The sequence below is a fragment of the Mastomys coucha genome, unplaced genomic scaffold (genome assembly GCF_008632895.1).
Source record: "Mastomys coucha isolate ucsf_1 unplaced genomic scaffold, UCSF_Mcou_1 pScaffold7, whole genome shotgun sequence".
NCBI lineage: Eukaryota > Metazoa > Chordata > Mammalia > Rodentia > Muridae > Mastomys > Mastomys coucha.
In genome coordinates this window covers 40,484,312-40,504,356 of record NW_022196913.1, presented here as the reverse complement: position 1 = coordinate 40,504,356, position 20,045 = coordinate 40,484,312, and the positions used below count along the sequence as shown (strand labels likewise).

General features: G+C 41.3%; 1 protein-coding gene and 1 pseudogene across 5 annotated transcripts in view; both read right to left on the bottom strand.

Moving 5' to 3' along the window:
• Window positions 1-20,045, bottom strand: part of Fars2 (phenylalanyl-tRNA synthetase 2, mitochondrial) — a 440,651-nt gene that overhangs the window by 391,297 nt on the left and 29,309 nt on the right. The window lies entirely within an intron of this gene.
• Window positions 16,541-17,753, bottom strand: LOC116082725 (annotated as a pseudogene).

The following is a 20,045-nucleotide window of genomic DNA, read 5'->3' as shown; positions in this document are numbered from 1 at the left end:
TCCAGGTTCTGGCTATTATAAATAAGGCTGCTATGAACATGGTGGAACATGTGTCCTTCTTACATGTTACAGTATTTTTTGGGTATATGCCCAGGATGCCTATATATGTTCTAATCATATTTTTCTCCCAAGATTTGAGTAAAATTAAAAAGCAGTGGATATTTATTTGTCCCATTACAATGTAAGGAAGTACACACATACACACACACACACACACACACACACACACACAAGCACATGCATACAGACAGCTATTTTAAATGCCTGCTCAACCAAACATAAGAAATGCAGCTTTTGCAGCTTGAAGTTATGTTGATGTCTGTGAGCTTTGCAAACACCAGGGAGCAGAGATTTCAGTGACCTGCACCATGACCTAAGACAATGGTGATGTCCATTCTGCCGCCAAGGGACAAGTGTAGTTCCGTGGTTTTACCAAAGCTGGACGGGTGTCTGTGTTGATGTCTGTGGCCTGTGTTACCACCGAAGTCCATGCAGATGTCCATGATCTGTGCTGCACTCTGAAGCCATGATGATGTCTGTGGGTAATGCTGCCACTGAGGCCATGGTGACATCAAAGGCCACAGTGATATCCAGGCACATCCTGCTGCAAAAGGCTTTGATTGGGTCCGTGGGCCTACTGTAGCAGGAGGCCATGTTTGTGATCTGGCTATAGCCAGAAGCTGTGCGGAGTCCCATAAACTGGTCTCCAGCTGATTGTGAAGAGCAGGGAAGCTACTTTGCAGTGATATCAATGACTGTAGATGTATAGTTGAGAAAGAGGGACATGGAAGGCTTCTGGGACAACCCCTAATTCCACCCCAAAACCCACCCCGACCCGTAGCCCTAAATCCCAAAAACATGCAGTCTAAACAGGAAGCTATCAAAGAGAACTTTAAAAGTGTAAGAGAGATGCTGAAGTATAGCTCTTCACGCTGATGGCTTCTGGTGGAGGTGTAGTGGGGGAAGGACTCAGTTCTATTTACGGGGCAGAAAACTGAGCGTTTAACTATGCTCCAGTGAGTATATAGATAACACAAACTGAGTTTGTGGGGATCTGTTGGGTTTTGTTTATGTGGGTGGTTACAAGGGTCGGGAACAAACATTGAAGGACAGGGAAATTAGTGTGATTAGGGTGCATAATGTAATTCCCAAAGAATCAATAAAAATATTCTATTAAATCTTATTAAATATTAATAGCTTCCTACTTGGGTGCCTAATACTAAGGCAAAAGGATCTACAGCATGATGTACATCTTGAAGGCAAACATGACAGCAGACACTAGTATCCTGGCACTCTGAAGGCAGATGCAGGAGGACTGGTAGTTCAAGCCCAATCTGGGCTATGTAGTGAGTCCATATATTTAAAAAATATATTTTAAAAAACTAAAGAGACAAAAACCTACATAACCAGGCAATGCTTAACCCAAGTAAGTCCCAAAGAATGTTTGCCTGTGTGGTCTGTGGTAATGCCAGACGGTGTCAGAACTATCACGACAGAAGGCAACGAGATAGACAGTTGGTTGATGGCAGGTAGCAAACATCTTACATCACAGAAGGCACATCTACTATAGCAAGGCATTATGCATAGCTGACCCACATACTGGAAAATTCATTTCATGTTTCAATCATTCATAATTCTGAGTCTTTATATGACAGTGAGAGAAACTCAGTAAGGTAAAGCACTATCTAAAATTACAAGACGGATCCTGACAACTTGTTCCTAAGCTGGCTGTGAGCTATACAATTTCCCATAAAAATTACACTCAGGAGGACTAGAAACAGAGGAGTTTCTTACTCAGCAGAGAGCAACCAGAGGAAGGACTGTTTCAGAAAAGGAAAGAGACAAACTTCTTCATAGTTCTCAGACAGGACCCCGAGGTGGTGAACTGTTCCAGGATAACCTCTAACATCAAAGGCAGACTAGAGTGGCATGTCTACTGACAGGCCCGAAGAAGGATGAGCAGTACAGAACAAAACCCAAAAAACAGGCAAATGATGAAAGTCTCCATACCTGGCAATCAGAGTTACAGCAGAGGTTTTTAACTCCATAGGTTTCAGTGGAAAAAGTTAGTTGGATGTTTCTCCTTTTAACACTTATTTTACTGTATTTTTTTTAGAATTTCACAGATGAAAACAGTGTTTATATCATATTCATCCCATAATCTCTCATGTCCAGATCCTCCACCCACTTCCTTTCAACCTCATGACTTCTTCTCATGGGTCCATTTAGTATTGCTCATACATATGTGTTTAAGAATGAGTACTTGAGATTGGAAAAACCTATCAGAATGAACTGAATAGATCATGTCAACTTAACACAAGCTAAAGTCACCTAGGAGGAGGAAAACTCAATTGAGAAGATGCCTCCATAAGATCCAGATATAAGGCATTGTCTTAATTAGTGATTGACAAGGGAGGGCCCAGCCCGTTCTGGTCCTAGATTCAATAAGAAAGCAGGCTGAGCAGGCCATGAGGAGTAAGCCAATAAACAGCACCTCTCCAAGGCCTCTGCCACCAGCTCCTGCCTCCAGCTTCCATCCCTGTTTGAGTTCCTGTCCTGGCTTCCTTCAATAATGGACTAAAACACAGAAGGATAAACCAAATAAAACTCTTCTTCACTGACTTCATTTTTGGTCATGGTGTTTCAACACAGCAATAGAAACCCCAACTAAAACAAGAGAAGACTGATTCTCTCCTTTTAGCAGCCATTAATTGCCTATACAGCTTCTTCTTGGGGTGAGGCCTTGTGAGACTTTTCCTATCCACATTGAGTATCAACTAATGTCATTGTACTGATGTTTAGGCAAGCATGTAGTTAAGATTTCATGGGTGTAACTCTCTGTCATATATAGAAGACACTATCTCATAAAATGTGCTGGATCTCTGGCTCTTATAATCTTTCTATCCCCTCTTCAGTGATGTTTCCTGAGCTCAGGCGTGTATAGATTGTGTTACAATTTACCAACTGGCAATGAGCAACCCCAAAGTCAGCTGCTATGCAGGATGGCTCTTCTTGGAAACGATTCTTCTGAAGAGATCTCCAAAGAATTTGGTATACCTCAAAAGCTAACAAAGAGAGTATGAACATGGCTCAGTTGGTAGTCTGTTCAACTACCATGTACATAGATAGCATCAAATTTGATGCCTAGCACCACATAAACTAGGCATGGTGACACACATACCTGTAATCCCAGCACTAGGAAGGTTTGAGGCAGGAGGATCAGAAGTTCAGGATCATCCTAGGCTACATGGGAAATTCAAGGCCAGCCTGGGATATTCAATAATTTTTTAAAAAAATCTGAACAACTACCAGAAATGAAATAGAATAACAAAGTAAACAACAAACTCAAACTAGAATAACAAAAATATACTTCCAACACATTGGTTCCTTTACTTCACTATAAAGATACAATAATGATATGTGGAGTTATTATATTTTCAAAACATGACAGACAAGGGAATCAATGGAAAATATGGAAGAATATGTGTCCAGATATCTTGAAGTCCTGAGAGCAGATATCAAACAGAGCCTGGGGCTCCTCACTCTCAAGTATTCATCTTCTATGGCTATAACACAAGAAAAGAAAAAACAAATTCAGGACCCTACTTTTTTTAAGGGAGAAAAGTCTTTTACCTTTAGATATTCCATACCTGAAATTCATTGAGAAACAAAAGTACTCTTAAAGAATGTATGTCCTAGGTAGTCATTTTCAATGATGGCCCAGAGTGAATTTAAGGATGCAAAAGTGGTAACAGGCAAGACAAACGAATCCCAGGCTAAAATTAAAATATTTTTCATGTCCATAAAAAAGAAGGGGGGAATAATATAAAGGCATCTGGTAGATACTTAGTAATGTTACACTGTATTGAACCAGTAAAAACAGACATCTCCTTTAAGAAAAACACAGTGTTTATTTAGTTATCTTAAGACCTATTAAGCGGGTATTTTTTAAGTGATTTTTTTAAAATGTCATGAATTTTAAGGATTCTTTATCTCTTAGTATAATCACTGGATGAGGCAAAATTTTCCCCAAAGCTATTGTGCCAGCAGTACAAGCCAGCGCCCAGTACACTATTTCAGGAAAGCACAGGTCACTATCAATGCCTAAGGACTCAACTCAAGGAGAATGGCAGTGGGGGCATCACTACCCATTCCTCAGACTTCCTGCAACGCAGTCTAGTTACTCAAGGAAGGAGGGAAGAAAAGAGACTGGAGAAAAAATAAACTCAAGATTTGTAATATGTAGTTATCTTGGAGGAAACTGTAAGCCTAAGGAAATTGCCTCATAATCTACAAAATCTACAGTGCCCTGTTGTCTATATTTCTAATATTCATAAACTGAACTATGTGAAACTCCTATAACTGTATTAGGAGAGTGCACTTCTTTAAAAGAAAATGGAAAACTAAAAATGTTAGCTGCTTTTCTTTATCTTATTAATTTATTTTGGGGAAAAAAAACAGTTAATTCAGAAAAGATATATGCAGGCATAATTTTCCTGAATTTTGTAACTGAGATATCATGCCAACATAAGGAATTATAGCTAAGAGGCACCTACTGCCAGATGCATTTGTGAACAGTATAAGCTGATTAACCAAAATCAGGATTTCTATAAATCAACTCAATAATTAATGTCTATGATACCCATTAAAGGCATAGGTTGCCCATTACTGCAGGATTGGGCTGAAAACTAGTAGTAACTACACAAACTACTTGGATTAATTAGAGAGAATCTGAAGTCCTCACAAGATAATAGGTAAATGAATACAAATTGTGCATAAACAGATGGAAATGCTGCCAGGGGAAGAGGGATGGTCTACAACACAACCATTATGTACCCCCACATACCTATTAAGTGTAACTGAAGGAGGTACCAGGAGACACCACAGAGCCTATCTTGCAGCTCTGTGAACATCTTTTGGAGTGCCATGTGGACAACCGGTCCAAGCTCAAAATTCTAAAGAGTGGAGGCTCAAGCCTGCTACCCTGGGATAGTAAGGAGGAGGAACTCCAGGCACAACCAGTCTATCCCTGCTAGAAACAGTCACAGTAGGAGAGACCACCCCCATTCTCCTTTACAAGAACCTGCAGGAGGGTACCATAGCAGCCACCTGGGCTAGGCTACATCTGCAGAGTCACATAATAGCCATTTTAAGCTGTTTTCCAGTATCCAACTCCAGGGAGTTACACATCAGAGAAAAGGAATGTAGACCACAAAGTCCACAGATGATCCAGGCTAATAAAAGGTACTGAACTAGACAATATGGACCAGCAACCTTGTATGAGCTATGTATGACCTGTATGATAGATACAGTCAGGTGGGAAGCAGAACTATCACAGAGATAAATGTATAAAGTTGTCACCATGTACTGTCCAACAACTTTGCAAAGACAGAATGAGTAACACAGGAAAAGCCACTTTCCAGTTCTTCACAAGCATGGCACTTGTGAGGCCTTGTCCCTTCTCTCCCAGTCTGATGATTAAAAGAACATGCTTTCACACTCACGCATAAGAACATTAAAACTGTTTCACACTTGGATTAAATTTCAGTACTCTTTTATTGATTCCCTATTCTAAGATACTGACTATTTCCTCAGTAATTTGCCCATCTTATCTACTACAAATACTGGTCTTTTATTCATCATTCTAGTATTTAACAATTATTCATTAAAAGTTTTCATGAAATACATGGTATCTTCATAAGCAAGTGGAGCATTTTGTTAGTGGCTAGTGTGGTAACACACACTGACACCTGCTGAGGACTCTGCTGCCTGAGCTGCAGGAAGTCTGTGCCCAGCTCCTGCTCTGCAGTCTGACAGACTAATCTGGCATGGAGGCTGTACTCTACTAAAAGGGATCCCATTTAGGTGAGCACCCAGGAAGGATCTGTGAGTCCCTTGCCAGGCCTACTTGGTGCTGGTGGCAGAGAGGACAGGGTGCTACAGGCACCAGCTGGACTCTGCTCTGGGGAGCAGAGTTAATAAAGCATCCCTGGCTATGCAACTGGGACTGGACTGTCTGGAGATTTGCCTGAGTGGGAAGATGGGGGCTTAGGACAGACAAGAGTACATCAGCAGCTCCTTTCACTCTTAACTTTGGAGAAGAAAACCAATTTGAAAAATGGCCATCAGAGCTTCCAGCCCAGAAGATGGTGAGCATCCAAAAGTAATTTTATGCTCCAGATCGGGGTAGCAATCCTGCAATGTTCTAACACTCTTTTAACTAAAGGCTAAACTTTAAAGGGTGTATTATCCACAGTGAAAGCCATTTTTGGTAAATGCTCAAATTTTTCAATCTGAAACTGTGAGGGATACAGGAAGTACAAGGAGGCAGATGTTTGCCAGTGCTTGCTGGCAACCTCCTTCCTGCTGCAAGATGGCATGTCCCTCAACATGACAATCTCAGGAGGCAGGTGACAAAGGAAGTATGTGATATGTCCTCTATGGAAAGCCATTTTTACTTGCCCTCAAATGCACATCTTCAGGGGAGATGGCAGCTGGAGAATCAGAGAGCCAAAGAAATTTCACATTAGAGACAGCAGAAAGCTCCCAACCTAGGCAAATTACCTAACAGCTTTCTTTGTGGAATAAAAATAACTTGAGAGGATAAGCTAAATAAATACAGAAGATATGAATCATGTGTGGAAGAAGTAGATACAACATAGCATAGTTCAAATCCTTAGCTACTTGACTATTCTTCATCTTACACAAGAAAAAATTCATGACCAAGTGCTGTAAAGAAAGACAGACAAGAACATCTCCATCAGTGTTCCTGTAGTCCTGCTTCTACTCCTGCCCTCCTCCTATCCATCCAGGAAATGCCATGAAGGCTCTGCCTATAAGCAGTATAAGAACACATAAACACACTAGATTTTAAGTCTCCAAGTATCAGTCAATTAGCTCAATGTAATTGAGTCTGGGATACACAAACAGTAACAGGAGAGAAACTGAGAATATGATCACCTTGTACATGGGATTCAGGAACAAAGATTCTGTGAAAACAGAAGAAAGCCAGCCCATTTTCTATTCCTTTGATGTCCAAGTGACCCTTGCTCCTGGTAACCATAGGATTTACTACTTGGGTGAGAGATGACTCTGGATAGACTTGGCTGTTGCAAACTGAATCTTTGTGTCAAGCTGAATAAATGCCTAACGTGTCAGATAGCATTAAATAGTGGGGACTTCTAGGAAGTGACTAAGTCATAGGGCAGAACATCATAAATGGGACCAGTCCCCACATGAGAAGCAGAGACCTAACTTGCCTGTTCCAGAATTAGAGGAAACAAACAAAAAGGTGTCCTCAAAGAGAAATGAGCCACATGAGTCACCTAAACTACTTGCTTTGATTAAGGACTTCCCAAACTCTGAAATAGTGAGAAATGAGTTTCCATAACTTAGGCATCTGGAATACATTGAAACATGGTTTTCCAGGTTACTTAAGTGCCCAAATAACGTGTTTATATCCTTCATTCAACAAGTATTTCCCTACTATTTGATTCTAGGTGCAGAGTTAATACTCAGGAATACTCCATTTTGCATCTTAACTCCTTAAGGACAGGCATTATATATCACATAATCTTTCCAGGTATAATGCCATGCAAGAATATGAGGAAGCTTCTCAATAAACATTTTTTGGAAAACACTACACATATATCCACTAACTAACCTTCTAAAATTCAAAATATCAACTACTTAGATAAGTTAACATAACATTCATTTAGAAAGTGCTTAGACAAAGAACAGAGCTGTTCCAGGCAAGCAAGTTTAGTCTAAGTGTACAAGCATGAAGGTGTCACCACACACTTATTCTCTAGGCCACACTAACATGAGACAGGACATCAAGAAGCCATTCTACCAATACCACCCTCACCAGTAGATCTGGACCAGACTTTTCCTAAAGCAGTAACATCAAATGCTGTGTGTCTACCTAAATGTACAAGTGCTGTCCCTAAGGCTAACAAGGTTCTATGCACCAGTGCTCCCACATTCTGCACATGTTTCTCCAACATCTCTAGGGCAAAATTTGTACCTAAGAACCATGTCCAGCTCCAATAGAAAAGGACTTGGGGAAACTAAGGGAAAGCTAACTCTCCAAGAATACCAAACACAAAGCTATTAGTTGCTTCATGCCCTAGAAGATCCAGTGCTCACTTCCAGAACCCATGGATGCTTACTTAGCTTTTCTCAAGAAATCATCAGAATAATCTTCTTGCTTCAAAAACTTGCTGACTAAATCATTAACTCCATAAATTGCTCTATAAATAAACTCCCATACCTTAGTATAATAAATAAGGCTTTATAAATTGGCACAAAAATCCCCTTTATTGAAATACAGTGAAATTTGGCGAGTTTTAATAATTCCCAGTGTCCCAGGGTACATTCCAAACCAATTAGCTAAGATGCCTAGAGAAGGGAGATAAGCATCTGTATTGTTTTCTTTGGGGGGGGGGTCTTTTGTTTGTTTGTTTGATTGTTTGTTTGTTTTTTGAGACAGTGTTTCTCTGTGTAGCTCTGGCTGTCCTGGAACTCACTCTGTAGACCGGACTGGCCTCGAACTCAGAAATCCACCTGCCTCTGCCTCCCAAGTGCTGGGATTAAAGGCATGCGCCACCACGGCCCAGCTGTATCGTTTTTTCTTAATTCCCGCTAACTCACAGGTTGAGCTGGCTTTAGGAGTGACTCACCATTGCCTCCATCTCTAGATCTGCTTTTACCATTCCCACCACAAAACCCACCCACTAGAACTCTTTTCTCCTTTTTCAACATGGCCTCACAATTTCTCCTTTGAAGGGCTGTGCTTCCAGTATCCCTCCTGGAATCCTACTCCTCCATTATGGACTGTGCAAATCTACCTACTAGAACAGCTCAATTCCACCAACAAAGGGACTTTAAAAAAAAAAAATTACTATGCCAGGTCTGGTGGCTCATGCCTTTAATCAGAGCACTTGGGGGGCAAATGTGATCTGTGAGTTGAAGGCCAACCTGGTCTACAAAGAGAGTTCCAGGACAGCCAGTGCTATAGAAAGAAACCCTGGAAAAATAGGATGGATGGGTGGATGGATGGATGGAAGGATTGATGGATGGACGGACGGACGGACAGATGGATTACAGGCAGCACTGGGTAAACTGAGGGAATTTAAAAAAGAGAACACATGAAGTTATGAGGAAGACTGGTAGAGGAATGGGTATAGGAGGAGCTGGATGGGAAGAGTGGAAAGGAGCAGTGATCAAAACATTATACTTGGGTAGGAAATTTCAGTAAGTTTTTAAAAAGAAAAACAGGCCAGAGAGATGCTCAGTGGTTAAGAGTACTAGCTGTTCTTTCAGAGGACCCAGGTTCAGTTCCCAGCAATCAAATACATAGTGGTTCATAACTATTTGTAACTCCAGTTTCAGGGGATCCCCCAACTTTTCTGTCCTCCAAAGGCACCAGGCATGCATGTGATGCCCAGACATACATGTAGAGAAAAGACCCATACACATAAAAAAATTTAAATAAATCTAAAAAGAAAAGGGAAATAAATATCTAGCCATGGGAAACCAATGAAGGAACAACAAGGAAAGCACACATTAAATAAAAATTCATATAGGTCTGTGCTTTAACAGTATGACATGGGAATCAGCTAAAATGATAAAATATGGGCATGCACTCACTTTATCCAATAAGTGTTCATGGATAAGTAAAGAGAAAAGAATTAAACCAGAAATAATTGAGGAAGTAAAAAGAAAACCACTTCTAGCTGATAATGGTCCCCTATTGAAAGACCCTGTGGCAGATCCCAACCTGAGGGCAAGGGACATTTACAACAACAAAAGCAGATGACACTTAAGCACGCGGTCATCTGTACAGAAAACACTGAGGCGTCTTTTGAGATGTAAAAATTATATTCACATTGGTGAGATGACAATAGTTGATACAAATGAGAGAAGAGAAAGATTTATTTGGAACCCACAGTTGCAAAGGGTTTCTGTTCCCCCTGGAGGGGAAGGTCTGTGAGAGTAGCTTAATTTAAAGCCATAGGAACACACTGCAAAGGCTATTGACATCACGGCAGACCAGGAACCCCAGGCCAAAAGAAACCTGTACAGGCCCACCTCTACTAACATGGTTCTCAGAGAAACCCCACTCCCTAAAGATTCCAGAGCTCTCCAAAATACTGTTCTCAGGGGAGAACACACAACATGAGCCTGTCTGGATATTTCACATTCAAGCCATAACAGGGTGACTAGTTCTTTGTTCTTTATATAGATCAGCTTGCTTTGCTTCCCACATTTCAAATAGACATATCCATCCCAGAATCCTCAGATCCTAGTCACTTGTCACTGCTCCATACTTTTTATGTCCCTATTAGATCAGCGAACACAAGGTGTCCAGGCTGCTCCTCCAGTGCACCCCTCATGAAGGCCCAGGCTCCTACGGAACAGGTACACATGCAGTTTGATGAGCAGCTAAGAGGCTAAGCAAGGCAGGGTCCGTTGTTTAGCACTGGATCTCCAGTAGTTACTTTGGTACTTTTTGCACATAGAGGCCACACTAATTTTTATTTGAACCCCAGTTGGACCTCTTGGAATTTATATTTGGAACCATGGCATTAAAAATCTGAAAGATGATTCTTCAGAGAACAAGAACACAGAATAGAGGGCAAGAACAGGCAGCTCCACATTTTCTAGTACATACTGCGAATAACCCTATTTTTCAAAACCGTCCTCAATGAGTATATTCCCCATGGCTACAGAGACAAGCTACATTCTTGATGTTTTGATAGTCCCTTGATTTTTCCTCTGTCTTACTCTAATATTCTGCACCATTGTTAACATCTTTTCTAGGTTGGCAATATTGTCTCCAAATATCAAACAATAAGGCCTCAGATAATAAAGGCAATTCCCAGTCGACTTCTCACAATTGTCATGAAACTTAAAATGAGAATCTATGAAGAAAAAGAAGCCTTCTGAAACACAGACAGTATCACACAAATATAAGTTACAAGACTTATTATGGATTAATAGTAAGCAAAGCCCAGAGGAAATTCTCATTGAAAATGCTTTGCTTTAATTTCTGGGGATAAATGAATGTATGATGAAGCTGCCATACTTCTGAATTAAAAGTACATTCAGAAAAACTGAAGCTTTATTCATAATTTGAATTACTTCTAGACAATGGTCCCATGTTATTTGCTTTTTTCAAATTACCAACATGTATTGAACATTGTAGGTGTAGAAAGTTCATTAGAAGTCAAGGAGCTTTATGTTCCTAAATTCTGTTTATAGATGAATGTTGTATCATAAAACCCAGGAGCATTCAAAGGATTTTATAATGTAAGGAAAACTAGATGAGCTAAATTACAATGCCAACCACATGTACGATGAGTAAATTCACACAGGACCACAATAGATGTGTCACAAGAAATGAGAAGTGCTAAAACAAAGCAAACTTAGGAACTATTGCTGCCTCAGTTTTAACAAGGTCAAACCCAAGCAGGAACCTCTCCCTGCCATCCTTTCAAACTGTTCTGACCCATACTCTATGCTCATGATTAAAAACCGGTATACAGCTTTCTTAGTTAATTAAACCAAGGTTGAAAACTGAGTAAGCTGCTTAGAATAGTTTCATATATCCCAAAGCCAAGATAGTAAATAAAGCTGATGTCTCAACAGCAGAACGGCTATAAAGATTACGTTGTGTGAATTTATGATGAAACAGCATTTGAGTGTTTGTGTCAATGCCCAAAGTGAAAGGAAAATGCCCTGTAATCTCACACACAGGCTGATCTGAAGGGTCAGTAGCAGAGCGCATGCCTGACAAGCTCAAGGTCCTAGGATTTTGTCCACCATAAACAAACAGACCTTGTAAGTCAGTGTCCCTGCTCCCACAACCTCATACACACACAGGCACGCATGCATATGTGCACACACGCGCACACACACAATTCAAACCATATCACTCCTTCTCCATTTTTGTGATTTCTTGTCATTTTCCTCAAACCATTTCCTGTGACCTATCTTGGCAGAGTGGAAGGCCATCAAGTAAATCTATTGGTAAAACATCCCTTTTGTTTCATGACACTTCCCACTTTTGATTCCATAAGCGCCTGCCTTGGAATCCAGTCTGCTGGCACACCCAGGCCCTCCTCATTCCCAATCCAGGCAATATGTGGCCGATGTGCTGAGTGATGCCAGGACTCTGTTTCAGCAAAGCTCCCTAAATAAAAACAGTGCAACAAGAAAGAACAGCCGCAGAAAACCATGTTCAGCTCCTCATAGGAAGGAGTCCTTACAAAGGAAAGTATTTCCACTCACTCGTTCCACATGGGTTTCCTGACCCTAGCACCTCTACACATTCAGAATACAATGGTGAATTCCCTTTAAAAATTGAAAACCCGTCGTCTATGCACTTCATGTTCAGATAAGAGGTAAATTTGCAAAACTCTCATGAGGAGGTAGGAAACTTGCTACTGCCTAGTCTCACTAGGCAATGTCTTAATGCATATCTGTCCACTAATTATCCAGGAACCTACACATTTGTAATTTTCATAAAACTATAAATGCAATCTACTTGATAGCTTTTTCACTATTAATTTTTATAAATTATTTAACATTGCTACTAGCAGCTCTGTCATTGTTGCTTCATTTGGCATTCATCATGAATACTGCCTTCCTATAATGTGCTTATCTTCAGAATTTCAATTATACAACTAAATGTCCACAATGCATGGGGGTAAGGGGTCATGGAAAGAAAGGAGGAAAAAACAACCTACAGCAAAAACAACACTGAAGCTGAGCTTTCAATCGCAAGAGAAATGAAGAAGACTAAAGTCAATGTTCCTTCACAACCTTACATAGCTCTGGGGATGTGGGTCACAATGAGAGTTTATTAGGATCATGAATGTGGAAAATATACACTCAAATCATCAGTCATATTCATCACAGCACATATGCCCTTTAAATTAAAAACACTGCTTTACAAACCCAGAAATAACACCAACTTAACTTTGTATGGAACTGAATTTTCATCCTGCACCATCTATTGGAACTCAGTACAAATCTCCAGGCCTGTGGCACTCTGGACACTCTAGCAGAGTCCACTAAAGCTATCATCCTAAATACACTCCTGCCGCATGACAAGAGAACAAGTGTGGTCCACTGAAGCTCAAGACATATCTGTAGAGGACACTGTGGGAAGCACAAGTTATTCAAGGCTCCCCATAAGGCAGAGAAGAAAAGATGCTAATCTAGAGATCAGGAGTTTGTCTTTAGAGTTCCCAGTTACCCACCATCTTTGTGGCTCCAGAAAAGATGCTGGTCCCACTGGGCTCAAGGCCACAGAAGTCAGTCCCACCAGAAGTCTTGGAAGACTACCCAGAGGAGAAAGAACATTTTGGTGAGGGCTAATTTTCACTGTAGACTTGATTGGTCTTAGAATAGTCATGAAAAACACTTCTGAGTGTATTTATACAGCTGTTTCCAGGAAAGTTTAGTGGAGATGAAGACATTCCCCTGGGGAAGTGGGTGGAGATCACATGATCTGGAGCCTGAATGAAAAGGAGAGTGTGAGTTGAGCACCTGTGTATGTGTGCATCTCTCTGCTTCCTGACTATGGACAAAAATGTAATCAAGGCCTTGCACTCCTGCAGCCACATCTTTCCCAACTGTAGTTTTCAAACCATAAACCAAAAGAAACCTTCCCTTCCTTCCTCTCTCCCTCCCTCTCTTCCTTCCTTCCTTCGTGTTGCTCCATGGCAGGTGTCTTAGTTAATGTTCTATGGCTGTGATTAAATAAGATGACCAAGGCAACTTAGGAAAGGAAGTGTTTAGCTGAGAGCTTGCTAACAGTTTCAGGTTAGTCCATGACCATCATGACAAGGGGCACAACGACAGGTAGGCAGGCATAGCACTGGGCAGCAGCTAACAGCTCACATCTGATCCACAAGCTGGAGGAAAAGGCAGAAGCCAGGTCTGGCATGGACTTTTAAAACTCCAAAGCCCACCCCAAGCAACACATTTCCTCCAACAAGGACATACCTCCTAATCCTTCCCAAACAGTTCCAGTAACTAGGAATTAAAGCACTCAAATATATGAGCCTGTGGGGGCCATTCTCATTCAAAGCACCATGGCAATTATCTGGTCCAGAAATAAGAAAAGTTTCTTGAAGGGGAAGCACTGGAATGCTGAGGGAGAAGTATGTAGGTCAGCAAAAAACCAATGGCAGTTGGTCCTCCCCTTCCACCACGGAGGTGCAGGAATCCATATAAGGTTGTCAAACTTCATAGCAACTACTTTTATCAACTGAGTCATCTCTCCACTCCACCCACTGGGCCTTTTCATTAGTCCTGTGTTCTTTAAATGTCCAAATCCCAAAAAAAGCGGGAAACATCTCTAATTTGCTCTTCCCCATATTGCATGTTTACTGTCCTACCAGCCCTGATCTGGATAGGTAATTGCTAATGAGATGATGGTATATTCCCATTGACTGGGGTAGCAGCAGTACTCCAGCCAATATACAGAAATACTAGTGAAGTTACACACACACTCCCTCTCCTTCTGTGAGAGGCTGCAATCCTAACCCTATGGCCATCTGGGAAACAAATGCGTTTGAGATGGCCTTGTAAACGGGTTTGAGCTTCAGGAAAGCAATCTGGCAATATGTTTTAGAAGCCATAAAAATGTTCATTCTCTAACCTCATGTTCCAGTTTGCTTTCTATTGCTATAACAAACACTATGATCAAACATAACATGGGGAAGAAAGAGTTTATTTGGCTTAGACATCCCAATCATAATCAATCACTAGAGAACATCAAGGCAGAAACTCATACAGAAGCAGAGGTAACAACCATGGGAACACTTTTTTGGCACGCTTTTCTTCTTCTTCTCCTTCTTCTTCTTCTTCTTCTTCTTCTTCTTCTTCTTCTTCTTCTTCTTCTTCTTCTTCTTCTTCTTCTTCTTCTTCTTCTTCTTCTTCTTCTTCTTCCTTTTTCTTCTTCTTCCTTTTAAGGGTTTATTGGTTTTGCCTGCATGTATGTCTGTGTGAAGATACCAGATCCCCTGGAAGTGAAGATACAGACAGCTGTGAAGTACCATGTGAGTGCTGGGAATTGAACCCTAGTCCTCTGGAAGAACAGCCTGAGTTCTTGCACACTGAGCAATGGGAACACTGATAGTGGATGAGGCGCTTACACACCAATTCCTCCCAGATGACAAAAAAAAAAAAAAAAAAAAAAAAAAAAAAAAAAAAAAAAAAAAAACTAACAAGCACACCACCCTAAAACACTGTTTCTGAGACTCACAAGAAGCTGAAAATTACTAATAACTAAAATCTGAAATATACAAATCAATAACACATTTAGGAAATTAATAGTGTAGCAGAACAAAAGCATATTATGTAGCCATAAAGATGACACTATACCAATAAGGGAAAGTACAGACACAAAGAGTCCTCTTAGGACCCACAAGGAGGAGCCAGACTGAAAGGTGTCAAACAAAAAAGCACCTCAGAATGTGAAAAGACTGTTCAGAGTCTGCAAGTGACAAGGGAAATGGGGTGTGACTGATAACTGGGGGAAGCCTGGAAAGGGACCCTTGGCCAGCAGCTTAGTGTGCACTAGAAAACCCTCAAAGGGAAGAGGCACACTGAAATCCAGCTGTGTGCTCAGCTTAACACCTGAGATGTCCAGGTAATCTCCAACAATACCTTCTGCTTTTGTGGATCTGACAACTAAACTGGAACAATATTTGTTAGTTACAAATAACAAAACTATTTCACATTGGTTACTCCTGCCTTCCCTGTCTTAACACAGCCTGAACATCCTTACACCTCAAAGTCCAAAACTCTCCAAATATAAAACCTTTTCCTGCCAACATGACACTACAAGTAAAAAGTACCATGCCTGACATCTTGACAGACAACAGCCAAAACACAAGTGAACTGAAGACACTGAACAGACAACATCCAGCCTGTGCTTACAGGTACACCTGGGACCCAAAACACTTGAAGGTCAACATGGGTTTCATGTCCAAGTTATTTCACTATTTGTATACAAACTATTCAAAACAGAAAACCCACATTATTGCAGTCCCATCAGGAAAGGGACACTGAGGCCATATAACATCCACACTTCCTACCCTGAACTCAGGGAGCTCAGAACTGCATCCTATAGAAATAATGCTGTCTTTCAAAGTTCCAGGAGTTGCCAAGGTGAACATGACATCTCATGCTTAAGCCTAACCCTTACTAGGATAAAGCAGAAATCATTTAAGTTTGAGGCCAGGATGGTATCCACAGAAAGTTCCAGGCCAGCCAGGTCTGTAAGACCCTGTCTCAAAAAACAAGGAGTGAGGGAAAGAAGGATGGAGGGGAGAGAGTGGAAGGAGGAACAAAAAGAAAAGGCAGGGCAAGAGTCAAGAGCTAGGAACTGGGGAAGAGGAAGAGCTAGCAAAACATCTCCCCAAAAAAACAGGCTTGGTTTTAAAGAGTATTTGTTGTTATCATGCTGTCATTTTTACTTCCAATATTTAGAATACTTTTTGGGGGGGAGTGCAGTGAATTCTATTGATGGTATTCAAAAGAGTAGGGAGGGCTCCCTAGGTTCCTCCTATTATTATGGGAGTCTGGGATGGAAATTGTGAGGGAGATGCTCAGTGTTGGGGTAGGGACTCCTCAGCAACCGAGGGTCTCTCTCTTGCTCTCAGTGTCCTTGCTGGGGAGGGTGGTCCAGGGCTTCTTACTCCTTAGAGGCCATGTATGCCATGAGGTCCACCACCCTGTTGCTGTAGTTGTATTCATTGTCATACCAGGAAATGAGTTTAACAAAGTTGTCATTGAGAACAATGCCAGCCCCAGCATCAAAGGTAGAAGAGTAGAAGTTGCTGTTGAAGTCGCAGGAGACAACTTGGTCCTCGGTGTAGCCCAGGATGCCCTTCAGTGGGCCCTCAGATGCCTGCTTCACCACCTTCTTGATGTCATCATACTTAGCAGGTTTCTCCAGGCAGCATGTCAGATCCACAATGGATACATAGGGGGTAGGAACACAAAAGGCCATGCCAGTGAGCTTCCATTCAGCTCTGGGATGACCTTGCCCACAGCCTTGGCAGCACCAGTGGATGCAGGGATGATATTCTGGGCAGCCCCACAGCCATCACGTCACAGCTTTCCAGAGGGGCCATCCACAGTCTTCTGAATGGCAATGATAGCATGGACCAGGGTCATGAGCCCTTCCACGATGCCAAAGTTGTCATGGATGACTGGCCAGGGGAGCTAAGCAGTTGGTGGTGCAGGATGCATTGCTGACAATCTTGAGTGAGTTGTCATATTTCTCGTGGTTCACACCCATCACAAACATGGGGCATCAGTAGAAGGGGTGGAGATGATGATCCTTTTGGCCCCACCCTTCAAGTGGGCCCAGGCCTTCTCCTTGGTGGTGAAGATGCCAGTAGACTCCACAACATACTTAGCACCCATTTGATGTTAGTGGGATCTCATTCCTGAAAGATAGTGATGGGCTTCCCGTTGATGACAAGCTTCCCTTGACTGTGCCATTGAATTTGTCATGGGTGGAATCATACTGGAGACCATGTAGTTGAGGTCAATGATCTCCACTTTGCCAGATCCAGACCAGAAGGCAGCTCTGGTAACCAGGCACCAAATCCATTCACACAGACCTTCAACATTTTGTCTACAGGACAAGGCTGGCACTACACAAGAAGACGAGGCTGTCTCTGGAACAGGAAGGAGCAGAGAGCTTCTAGAATACTTTTTAAAAATAACTAACCAGCCAACATGGTAGTCAACAATCTAAGATGCAGGGAAAATAACTATTTGGAGCCAGAAAAGTCAGGCTAACTGCTCCAGGAGATGCTTTGTAGCCCCAGGAGCACAACCTCATTTTCTAAGACTTCAGAAGGTGACCAGATGCCACAGGCTGTTCTCTAAGTAATCTGTCTCACATCCGTCAGGGCCTCTGTCTCACTCCCACCTCTACAAACACCTGTCACCTCAGAAATTAACTAAGGAAAGAAATCTACATAAAGGTTAGAAGAACCATTTCCCATGTCACCACACCATTAAGAGATTACCTAAACAGGAATATCATGCCAAATACAGTATGCTCCTCTCTAAAAAGGCCAAGCAGAGTCACAGCTGGTGTCCCCAGTAAATGTCACAGGCCAAAGGTAAGTGAGAACCTTCACATCACTCTGAATCAGCAAATATAAACAGATACAAAAAGACCTAAAATTCAGCTTATAGCTTATAGTATACACACTTTTATGTGCACGTATATGCACACATATATCCAGTTCAAGGAGTCTATGTCCATGAATTCAAATAGATGTGGATCAAAAATAATTAAGGCCAAAATAATTCCCCCATTTATACTAAATATATACAGACCATTTCTTGTTAAAACTTGTTATTTCTTGTTGTTACTGTATTGTTTCCTAACAATTTCCTGATAACAGTTTTCTGAACAGCATTTCAGCATTTCTGAACAGTGTATTAGGATTCATGAAGTCATGTATACATACATGAGCATACTCAGGAGGATGTGCACTAGTAACAAACAAGTAGTACACTGTTGTACAAAAGGAAAGCATTTGTGCACTTTGGTATAAAGGCTCTAACTACATCAAAAATGGATTTGGAGTGGGTAGGGAATTCCTTGTCCTCAGCCTCTCAACTCCGTGACTTTTAGCCATCAGCAGACCTCTAAGACACACACAATGAGAAGGCCACAAAAAGTCATACATTTTTGTTGCTGCAGCCATGAACAATGTTCTCACAGAAAATAGGACACAAAGTAATGACACCATTTTCAAAAAATACCTATGCATGCTTTCACTTGGTTTTCAGTTTTTGAGATGGTTTCTTTATATGGCCCAGGATGACACTGAAATCACAGTATTTCTACCTCTGCAGAAGTGTGCTACCATTCCCATCTTAAAATATTCATTTTTTTAAAAAAAAAATTGAAACAAGGAGAACACACATACACTTAAATCTCATCCCCAAACTCTGAGGAAATTTCTACTAAGCAACCTTAAAATCACAGTTCAACACAGCCACTGTCCTGAGAGAAAGAAGGAAAGCAAGAGACACAGCTTCTCCCCTTCTGTCCTCCAAATGCCCAAAGACTACACTGGCTCTGTGGTCCACTCACAAACAAAACCATGTCGTCTGCATTTAGTGACATAACTGGGTGTTTCCCAGCAGAAGGAGCTGGAACAGTGTGCCTCAGAGGAGGTAAACATTTAAATGAGAAGCCTTCTGGCATGATCAGAAATAACTTCAAAAAGGCAACAGTCTTCTGTTTACACAATTCAGTAGCCACCTGTGATGGTTATTCTTGGTTGCTAACCTCACTACATCTGGAACTGACTAAAGCGCAAACAGCTAAGCATTCTTATAGAGATTTTTTTTCTTAATTAAATCATTAAATGGGAAGAGCCATTTCTAATCTGGATCTTTGAGGTAGGAAGATACCCCTTTAATTCATATATTTTGAAGTGGGAAGATCCACCTTAAATGTGGATTGGCAATCTATGTAAAGGACATGGAAAAGGGGAGCTTGCTCTGTCTCTGTCTGTTTGCTCTAGCTCTCAGTAGCAAATCAATCCCTTCCCTAGCACTGAAGTCCACTTCTTCAGAATTCCTGTGTATACAGAAGATTAGCTGAAACTTCCAGTCTCAGGGACCACACTACTAATGGATTCTTGGACCTTCCATTGTTAGACAGCCACTGTTGGACTAGCTGGAACACAGCCTGTAGGCCTTTCTAATAAATCTCCTTTCTATATATTTACAGATTCATTCCATAAGTTTCATTCTTCTAGAGAACCCTGATTAATACACCACCAAGCCCAGAAGGTTACCTACAGCTTGCCCTGAAATCTAGAGAGGCAAAATCTCTGCCCTTCCTTTGTACTTTGAGTGCATAGCTCTACAGAGTAAACTAAATCTCTCTGCTATAGCAACCAGCACTAAAGCAAAACCAGGAGTAATTTTCTGCCAGAAATCAAGTAATAATAAAAGAGATTTCCTTCATATATAAGGAATAC